Genomic DNA, 11586 nt, shown 5'->3' with positions numbered 1-11586 from the left:
ACAAGAAATCAAGCAGTTGAAATTTGCTATATAGTATATATTGCCCTACACAAGTAAACTACATGTGGATAAAATTAGACATACTTATATATCCAACTTTATATAAAGAGCTGGGTGATGATATAGTTACATATTGTAATGAAAAACATAAATAAAAAAAATAAAAAAGGTGAGATTTGCTATATATCACTTTATGTGAGTGTACTGTATTTTAGAGTAGCTGTATAATGTTTTACACACACATTGCACATGCACAAACAATATGTGCAAAAGTTAGTCAACATGAACTTAGTCATCAAAATGGACCCTAATCACTTCCTGTTCTTATTTTGCATAATTCAACGGATTGGGATAGATTAGGGAATTAAGATTTAAGAATAGGGAAAACATAACCATACTGTAAGAGTAACAATTTCAGAATGTGTTCACACTTTTTGAGTTGGTCTTTGTTTATATGATATTTGGATTTTGTTTACATTGCCGTGATAAAGCGTCTCATTGTTCGAAGTGAGGCCGAACAGGCGTTTCTGCGTGTCTGATCCACTGTAGCCTTGTTAGCATTCGGAAGCTCGGTTCATCACAATGTGATGTCAGCAACTTTTAATGGCCACACGTTTTACCAATTATACCACATAGGGATGAGAGTGGAAAGTCACTGGGGTTTTGATGTGGTGTTTACTTGTAGGAGGGCTGTGTTAGCATAGACATGTTGGTGTGTGGTCTGTGTACTGCTCGCCTCAGTGCAGAAGCTCACCTGAGGCATTCAGGTGTGTGTGTGTGAGTGTGTGATAGATTGTAAACCAAAAGGAGGAATTCTGGTTGCATTGCACAATGTTCCTTTGTTTCTTGTGTGTCCTGTGAGGCTTAACGGGCTGCATATTTTAGCTGAAATGTTGCTTGATGTTTGTAGAAAACGTCAGCTGACCGAACTTAGTCATATGACTCTGGGAGCTTGCATAGTTACGTTTTTTTTTTAGCCTTTTCATTTTTGATAAGCTGTCTTTGCTAAGGCAACATTATAGTTACTATTGCTCATATTTGAACTTATGTTATGAAGCATCCATTACCCTCTGCTTATTCACTATGGTCCAGACTCTATACCATAAAAAAGACTTGTACAATACACTCTTAAAGAACACTTATACACAAATTCAAACATGGAACAATACAGCAAAACCCAAATGCCTTGCTGAAAAAATATCTTAAACCAGCCTACGGTTGTTTGCTGATCTTAATTACCCATCAGTCAGGTTAGCTGGTGTACTTTGTTGGTTTTATAAGGATTTGGGGCATTCGTCAGATGGTTAGACCATCTGGTTTACCAGCAAAACCAGCTGAACATCAGCATGGCCCAGCTAAACTAGCTAAGAACAGCAAGCCACCAAGCCAGGAGCAAAAAATTAAAATAAAATAAAAAATGTGCTAATGGGCTTCTGTTTTGATATTTTGTTTTACGACGTAGATCAGCATTTAACAGTGTGAATTTGAGGTGAAAACAATCTATGCTATTGTGATCACAGTTTCTAAGGCGTGTGTTTTTGGGAGTTGAGTGTTGATAGATGTAATGTTTTGAAATTTTGCTCCTCATTGTTCCTTGTTAAATCAATGCTTTAGCCTGAAGCCACGTCCAAACAAATTACTTTCTACACACTGTCATCACATCCTCAGCAGTCCAACTGTCATCCACTGGGATAGAGGAGTGTGTGAACACCGTGCCCCCACGGACCTCTTGACACAGGGTCCAAACACCACACACACACACAGGCAGGTCTCGGGCCGTCTCAGAAGCATTACCGAGGGTCTTGCGCTAATGGTTGCCATGTGCAGTTTTACCAGCGTTTAAGGGGCCGCCCGTCTCTAACTCTCTGCTATCATACTCTTCCAAAAACATTACCACATAATACCTTAATGCCTTTTGTGTCTATGCGGGGTTTGAAGGAAAGGGAAAACAGGAGGTAAATAAGGATCCATGTTTGTTCAGGCTGCAAAGGAAAAGTGCCTTATTGTTTTCAAGCCTTCTTCCATCCCGCTTTTTCATCCCCTTATCCACTCTCGTTCACCCTCCACCCTTCTTTCTCCTCCTTTTTGCAGGCTGTTAAACGTGGTGAGGCCTGTTGGCTGCCCTGCCGCTCAGACTTGGAGCAAAGTCAGCCTTGCGCGGAGGAGAAAACTGCAAATTAGACTTTAACACGGAAAGGATTCAGAGATTTCGTATTTTGTTTGGATAACACTTAAGCGCTGATATCTTCCGTCCAGTTGGCTGGCCTCCGCAATGCTGATAAATGAGAGATTCATGCTCTTTTTAAAGGCTTTATTGCATTGTAATGAAACACCAAGCAAAAATGCATTCTGACCTCACTTGTAATTAGGGATGCACCGATCCACATTTTTTCACTTCCGATCCGATCCCGATACCTGAATTTGGATATCGGCCGATACCGATACTATTCCGATACCAGAGCTGTGTTTGCTTTAATATTTTTAGTATCATTATTGTTTATTTTATATGATGCTGAAATAAACTCCTCTCAACAGGCAAGTATGATATGTAGGCCTACATATTTATGCATGTATGGTAAGTATAAGGTCAGAAAAGGAAGTCAGAAAAACAGTAAATCCTGTTAACAGGAAAAATCCCATTCTGAAAACAAATATGCAACTGTAGGTCATGTCAATATTTATTACATTCCCAAAATGTCAAATATTTTGAGTCTTGAAATATAAGAAAAGTGCAAGTGTAAACATCTTACACACACACACACACACTATCTAAAGGGTGATCCTCGCTCCGATGCTGTAACTCTCTCGATGAATGCTCGATCAACATCAGCCATGTGCAAACAGACAAGCGGATTTCGCCTCAGACGCGCGTCAATTTCGCTTCAAACTTTTGCTTTTTACGAGCGTCAATTTCGCTCTGGGCGCGCGAATGGATTCAAAATATTCAAGCGTCCAACTAGACGCGGCAGACGCGAATTTGACGCGCTATTCGCGTTTGGTGTGAACGCACAGTAACGTGGTGCTTTTTTAAATGTTTGATTGCATTCGTTGTGTTGTACGACGCGACACGCGAGGGAGCTTCAACGAGCTCTGAATTACGGCTTTGCAAACATTGCATTTTGCTGTCTTGCTCTGCGGTGTTTCCAGTGTGAAGAATTTCCACACAGCGGCCGCAAACTCCGGAATGGATTTCCTGAGCGGTGGCGTGTCTCATAACTCTGTGTCTCATTGAGCCGCGCCTCCGTTCAGGAAATCCATTCCGCAGTTTGCAGCCAGCTAGCAGACTAGCCGGCGGGAATCACTTTTGGAGTCATTTCAGCAGACAACGTTAAAGCGCAGACATGACTCAAGGATATCGGATATCTCCGCAGGTTGGATCGGGAAAATCCGATACGTGAATTACGCTGGTATCGGTCCCGATACCGATACTGGATCGGATCGGCCCCATCCCTACTTGTAATATAAAAGCCTAGCAACATTCACATTATAAAATGGATAGTTCTGACTATCTGATTGGATCAGCCACAATCAAAGCTGTTGTAAAACGCAGATAAATATGCTATTGCTACCGTATATTCATGCATATTTATATAGAATATATATTATTTTATTTATAAAGTTGCTACATTTCCTGGCAACCATGATTAGCCTACAGTAGGGCTGCACAGTTTTGAAGAAAATGCAATAACTTGTTAATGCGATATGTTATACGACAACGACTTAAGTTGGTTAAAATCAATTTAAATTATATTGAAAATTATATAACCAACATACATGTTTCTTGTTCTTTTGGCACTAAATCATCTGTGTTTCTCGTACGTCATTCTCTAGTCTATTCTCTGCTATCTGTGTTGACCTAAAATTTCGACTTTTCATGATTTTAAAGTATTAAAGTCATATCGGCATATCACCAATAGCATGACAAAGGCATGAAATCTTTCACTTCAAAATGCCAGTCTTGGGGAGTGTGCTTGTAAACAGTCGGTTATGTCTCAAATGAACATAAACAGTTGAGAAATAAAATGCTTGTGTACCAGTATATTGGATCTGTGCAGCTCTTAAAGTGACAGCAGCCTAAATTCCTGCTGCGCTGCTGTCTGTTTTAATGTTAATCAAAAAACAAAAGACAAATAAATCGCTCACTACTCTCAGCTAAGTAACTTTAATAAGGATTAATAAATATTTCATTTATACAATACATGTTTTAACTTTGCTAATTTAAAACATGACCAAAACACTATTATACATCATACATCTATTATAATGACAACATTTCAAATAAGAGTGCAATTGACGAATATCGGTATCGGAATCTGCCAATAGTTGTTTGGTAAAATCGGTATCCGGCAAAAAAAATCCAATGGGTGCATCCCAAATATGTACTGTAGGTGCTTTAAATACATTTTACAAACTGAATGAGAAGTCAAAATGATTTTCTGTGGACATCGACACAATACCATGGATATGCTCTACAGAAATTAAATTGAACGTAACCAACATATAAACTCATACTGATACAGGAGATGCATTAGTGTATCTCTGTATGTTTGCTCACTCAACTCTTTTTTCAGGCTCTTCTCAGTTAGCTGGCGACATTGCTCAAATCAACAGAAGTCAGATGTTCTTGAAATAACATGTTATTAGAGCGTTTTATAAATGCAAACAGCAGTGATCTTATGTAAAAGAGAAAAAAAAAATGGTACAATACATGTATTTACTCAGGCCAAGACACACCATGAGGGAGTTTTTAAAGGAAGTTCACTGCCAACAGTGCACCTTCAGATACTGCCGTCAGATGGAATCAATGGAAAGGAAACAGTCTCTTATGAAAAGCGGGCGAGATCTTCCTCTCGGCTCTGTGAGGCGTCCTTGTTCTGGATCGAGGCACTGCACTGTTAAAACACTGACTGCCTTCTAATCTCTGTCTTACAACAGTTGATCTGTGGAAAATATGAAAGATGGAAGTGATACGACAGAAGAATGAGAGAAGTCTTGTTCTTTAATATTAAGATCAGCCCTCACCACACTATTTTTGAAAGTACATTGCCTGAACTGTTTTTCTAAAACATAAATTGGCAGCTTCTGTTTTCTTATTCCCATTAATAATTGCATTCTTTTGCATATTCTGAAGAAAACCTGACTGGCGTTTACTCATAAATGCAAAGTTATGTCATGAATCTCTAGATGGAGCAGGCTGATAGGTCCTTAACTCAATCTGCTTGCAATCACATCATTCTCTATAGGGCACAGCTGATTGGTTCCTGCTGTATCAGTAGCCAATGAGCACGTGTCCTCAACCTTCAAATACTTGGTCAGCATTTGCTGTAGAAGTGTAACACACTTTCAGAAACCCTCCACCTTCCCCAGCTCCTCCTGTATAGATCTGTTATGGGTAATTCATGAATGCTATATTGTACAGCAGCGGCATGTCTTACTTGCTCACAGCAGCGTGTGATGTATGTATTGGCAGTAGCAAGTCCTGTACTTGCTCTATAGCAGCAGCAATAACAGCAGCAGCAGCGTAGCAGAGCTATTCCGCCAAAACCAAACATATAACATTGTCATATCTGTAAACATGCCAAACATTCAGAGAGTTGTCATGACAGAACTATGATGTGCTGTAGTTGCATAAGGTGTTTCTCGCTGTTGCTAAGTCATTGCCAGGTGTTTGCTTGATGTTTGCATACTGGCTTGAGTTAAAACAGTGAAAAATCCCATAGACATTCAATGAAAGACAGATCTGAGCATATCATAGAGACTTAGGGGGGTCTCTATGATGATGTGCTTAGATCCGTCTTTCATTGAAAGTCTATGGGACTTTTTTTTTTCATATTTCATTACAGTTTAGGCTAATAAATGGCACATTTTGAAGTAGACTGCTGTAGCCAAACCATGTTATTGTGCGTTTAATCTCAGAAAGAATGAGAAGCTATGGACTAGCTATCGAGGCCCATTGGATTTAGTTTTTATTGTGTTTGCTTTAAGCGGGAGCAAGAAAAGACAAACTTTCCCTGAGCCACTGACTGAGGATATTTATATCGTTTAGAAGGCCCCTTGAATGTGCCACACTGAGGGCGGTAATTGTGTAGGCCTGTTAGAGTTGATTACTAATTTGGAAACCGACAATAGAGTGCCGATTACCCGGCACTTAAACACAATTAGTGAGAGCCGATAGGAGTCAATACCAATACCAAAGGCCTGAAGAGTTAGTCAATAACTGACCCTTGCTTTGTAGCATGCCGTGTGGGTTGGTATGCACTTACCCTTCTGGCTTTAAAATATATCACACTTTGTTTTAATACGAATTATACATTCCTTAAATATGTATATGTGAGTTAATGCTAAATTTTTTTTAAATACATTTATTTAAAATATATATTAGTGAATATCATACAATGAATGGAATACTGTAAGCCTCTAATATCAACTTGCTTTCAGTTTCTGAACTTTTGAAAATTTCTTGCTGGCATAACCTAAATATAATAAGAGAAGTAAAGTTTAATGAAATTACTGAAATAAAAAAAAATGCTGTATTTTTTCTATATTTGTTTATGATTTCTTTAAAAATGCTCTGAAATTTTGTTTCAAAATAATATTTGATATATTGGTCAAAATATTATAAGCTCTTATTCATGTCAATCTGGTTTAACCAACATATGGTGAGCCTTTTTGTTGTAATGTGACAAGAAACCATGAAACAATAAATTCTATCACAGAGAGGGACCATAGAAATATGTTAGAATTTGTATGACATGATATGGTTTGTTCAGATTGTTGGTGTAATATACCATACACGTTGTTATAATCACTTCAACAATTTATGTTAAATATAAGGTAACACTTTACAATACGGTTCCTTTTGGAAACATACATTTAAAAAATTAAAATCTTAATTTAATTTAAATATGAACTTATACATGATTAAAATCAAAAGTTATATCTGTTGATTTTATTTATTGGACTTAAGCAAACGAGAACTAACAATAAACAGTTGTGTTTTTATTAACCAACATTTACAAAGATGAATAAATAATGTAACAAATGTATTGCTCATTATTAGTTAATATAGTCAATGCATTAACTAACATTTAACTAATGGGGCCTTATTGTAAAGTGTTACCAATTATGATAAAAAAATGAAAATGAAATATTTTTAAAAGATAAGTTTCAGCTGTGCTCATAAAAGATTTCTGTTAGCGCCAGTTTGTTCAGACTCAAATCGGTGGGTGGGTGGGTGGGTGGGGGGGGGGGGGGGGGGGGTGTAAGTGAGAGCTTCTAAACAAATCAATACAATAAAGCGCATTGAAGGACAGAGTTACTCTCTCCCAAAAAAAACACAAAAAAAACCAGAATGTAAGAGAAAAAGAGTGTGAAATGAAACAGGTACATGTTTGTTCTAAATTTAGTAAACATCTTCATGGATGTTAGCGCTCCTGTTTGTGTTTAGAGTTGGAGAATAATGTGTGGATGTATGGCAATTGGCTTTTGTGGCAATTAACAGGCCTTAATTACGGCTGAATGGAAAGTGAAGAGCTTGATCGTGCTTTCAGGCCTTCAAAAGCCTCGTCTGCTGTTTGATTGGACATTGATCTTTGTGCAGTGTCTGTAATTTAGCTCACAGACACTAAGTGCCGATCTCAAATTGTGTGTTGTTCTCTTGACAAGCAGGAGTCGCCAATTAACCCCTAGTCATTAGACTTGTTTATCAGCATTGGTAATTAAGATGCTAAGTAGGGTTCGCAAGACACTACCATCTTCATTTTTTGCATTGTTGAGGAGCAAGAGAGGGTAAAATAGCGGAGGGGTGGGGGAATTGTTGATTTTCTTGGCATTGCTTGCAGGATTTTAATACATAATCATGGCACAAATGAGTTTAAAATAGCCAGAATACTTTTTATGTTGCATCACTAAAGTGGCAGAATGTTTTTTTCCTAGTCCAAACCATGAGGCAGAAGAAAGAGAATGTCTGGGAACGCGTGCCAAATTCCCAAGTCAAGAAATTTGGCTGCTATTAATAGAATAGTGAGTGATTATTTTTGAAGCAGCGCGGAATGATATCATTCCTTCATTTGGATCATTATTTAAGGAGCTCATGTTGTCCTATCACATTTCCTGAATTACTCTAAACATTATTATCACCTCTTTATTAGATCATTGTTATTTATTGTTTTGACTTAACCTTTAATCACTCAGTTAACAACAATATCCATGTATTGTGTTAATGTAAACCACTGCAGGATTTAGTCTACGAAATCATAATTGTTTAAATTCCATGACCAAATGTATTGAGTCTTTTATAACCATGTAATTACATTGTAATAATTGCAGTGCATTGTTACTTCAATGTAATAACACACTTTAGAAAAGTTTTTTTTTTAAATATCTACCTTTTGAATTATTGAATAAGCAAATAGATGTCAAAATAGACAATTTGTGACATTGAAGCACTGACTATATATCGCACGTGTTATTATAACACATTTGTGGGCGCTATACATCTAAAGCTTCTGACATTCTCCAAATGCTGCTCTGTTTCTCCAAAGTGCACCTATCCCACTGCTGTTCTCACCTCTACATTCACCTTCTCTCCTCCACCTCTGATGGAAATCAGCCTCTCTGCCCAGCGTGAGGCTCAGATGGATGCAGAGGGTCTGGATCAATACCAAAGGTCATTCTGCTAAAAGGCCTTTGGCTCCGCAAGTCTGAAATGTCAGTGGTGAAATATGTGTCGTTGCCCCGAACCGGACAGCTCTACTGTGTCGCTTAGTTGTTTTGTTCTGTCGTCCACATTAAGGCTGACGGAGCAGTAAACGGTCAGGTATCTAAAACACATTGGCTTGTTTTCCATTACGGGAAATAAAAACAGGAGTGAAATGATGGGATGATTTTAGTGGATATGTGGAATCGGATGTGTATTAGTGTGTAAAGACCATGCCAACGAGAGAGATCCTGATTCTTTGAATGCCCTTGTGTCTAGCGGTGTTCTAAGCCAAGGCTCAGAGTTTGTGAGTGTGTGTAGCTGATTTGTTAAGCGCAGACCTCGTGTGTGTGTGTGTTTCCAAGGTAAAGCTGGCCAGAAGATGGACGCCTGTTGCGTGTGGCTTTTGATGGAGAGAGGCAGCTGGGTGTGTGAAGAAGTGTAGAGAGCGGAGGCGGTCCAGGCCGCTGCTGTCCTCTATTCACTGGCTCTCGTTAAAGGTCCTCACCCGCTGCTTCCAATCAGACGCTCTTTGTAGCTCTCGCTCTGTGCCAACGCACCCGGCTTACAACTCACCAGCTCTGGCACATCTGTGTCCGCAGGGAAGGAGAGAGAGATGGGGATGAGGGGTGGTGGGCGGCAGAACAGTGTGGATGGATGGATGTGGTATGAGGAGTTTGTAAGAACCCATAAGAAAGAACAAGCACAATTGAGATCTCTTTAATGTCGGTTGTGTCTCCAAGAAAGGAACGAGATGGCAAGCACATGGAGACTTTCTAAGATATTTACATTTGAAAAATAAGCCTCTACCTACATTTTCAAAAACGTACCTATAAATGCAATTCACTGCAGTTTTTAGTTTAAACGAACTCTCAGTCGACATTTAGTGTCCATTTCACAATTTCTCAGTGAGCATGGGTTGGATATTTTTTCCTGAGGAAAAGACCCCAATAATCTCACATAGCCTTTGTCTCCTCTAGAGTGTCTCAAATTGTGCTTAGATTTGCCAGAATACCAGCCAGCAATAAAATGGTCAGAGATTTTAATATAAAATGCAAAAATCTCTCATCAATTTTTTTTTACGTGCTTTTCTATTCACGTAAATGTTATAACTCTGTAGTCTTATCATAACAACATAGAGTACTCTTTTCCCTTGTTTCTAGTTTTATGAAAATTGGAATCATCTGAGATAAAAGTCAATTTATGAGAGTGCAGCATTTAAGTCAATAATCTGAGGAATGATTCTTGATAAGAAGATATTTCTTTGCTGAACCCTTTAAAGGATCTTTATTTTTAAGATTGTGGCAAATAGGGAATCTTGGACAATGAAATCAATGTCAAATGTGGATGTGATTTTGGTTTTGTGTCATAAAAGGTATGGTCACATTCATTTTGTGTAAAAAAAGGTCCATTGTCCATTACTAGTGGATACAATGCATATTTCATTGTTATTTATTATTTTGACTTAACCTTCATACAGTCACTCATTTAACCATGTAATTACATTGTAATAATTTCAATAATTGTTACCACAATGTAATAACAAACTTAAGAGAAGCTTTTTTTTAATAATATTTTTTTATTTCTACCTTTTGAATGATTGAATAAGCAAATAGCCAAAATAGAAAATTCTTGGTTTGGGCCTCAACTGGTGTACAGTTTTGGTTTAGATCTGGATCTTGCAATGCAATACCCTCCCTCCTCAGTAATTTTGATCCTCAAAACATATCTTTAGTTTATTTAAATGTAACCTTTCTTTCATTTACTTGGCCACAGTTTGTTAAACACTTGCGTTCATAAGATTAGTGCCAATGTGTGGCATGAAGAAGATTAGCGTGTAATTCTATAAATCTTTGCTTGTGACTTTTTTATGAACTCTCTCATGGATTTCTGCGGCTGATGAGGTGCCTTTGCCAGAGGAGTGCTTTAAGCTCACCATATATTTTATTAGACAGGCTTGTCAAAACAGACACCACATTGGGCAAACAGTGGCAGCTCAAAGCACAACTCTGACAAGGCCTCAGGCATCAACATAGAGGTCACAGCTCCGTCAGGTTCCCAAGTTTGTGCAGTATCGCCATCGTTTAGTGTCTCATTGACCCTGTCTCTCAAAAGCTGGTCCAGGTGTTCAACGCCCCATCTTCTTTACAGCTTGGCGGCTCTGAGAGGCGGAGCGTGGCTCAGGTTAACTTCCTGTAACCCAAACTCCAAAGAGAGGGGGGAAAGGAGAATTAGTATGTACTTGCACAGAATGCACAGGCTATTGTCGAAAGTGGTGTCTTGTGTCTTGATCCCATTACAAAGGTAAATAAGAAGAGCAGAAAACTGTAATTCAAGTGTTCTCATTGCAGTTCATGCTGATGTCATGTGCTTTCCCTCTCCATTCAAGCTTGTATTGTATGTAATTATGTGATTAGTCAGGCTCTTATAACTTGCGTGGAAGTAGAGTTGGTTGGTGCATAATGGTGATGAAGAAGATACTCTACTAGCTTCCTGAAGTAAATGGGAGTGCTCATCAGTTTATCAGCATCTGATTGCTTGAAGCTGTAACATGAATATACACTTTATATCAGTTAACATGAACATTTCAACAAAACCACTTGCATTGAGGCTAACGAATTGTTTATGGAGATGTAAATGAAATTATTTACTGAACACTGGTGTCTTTTATCACATTGCGGTTGCCAAGTCATTGAAGACTTTTTGATGTTAAAGTGATTTTTGACTTTAAAACCGCTTTGTGTCATGAATCGCAACACCCTTTAACCTTAAAACATCCTCTTTCATTTATTTATTTGGAGGTTAATGCAGGTCTCTTTTGTGCAGCTTCCTCCAAAAACCTGGAGAAAATATTCTAAAAGTCATATGTAGGCTGTTATTCAGTCAGT

General features: G+C 38.3%; 1 protein-coding gene across 11 annotated transcripts in view; it reads left to right on the top strand.

Annotated features, from left to right (window-relative positions):
• Positions 1 to 11586, top strand: part of prdm16 (PR domain containing 16) — a 230210-nt gene that overhangs the window by 36351 nt on the left and 182273 nt on the right. The window lies entirely within an intron of this gene.

The sequence above is a fragment of the Leuciscus leuciscus genome, assembly GCF_965113295.1.
Source record: "Leuciscus leuciscus genome assembly, chromosome: 13".
NCBI lineage: Eukaryota > Metazoa > Chordata > Actinopteri > Cypriniformes > Leuciscidae > Leuciscus > Leuciscus leuciscus.
This window is presented reverse-complemented; position numbering and strand designations above follow the sequence as displayed.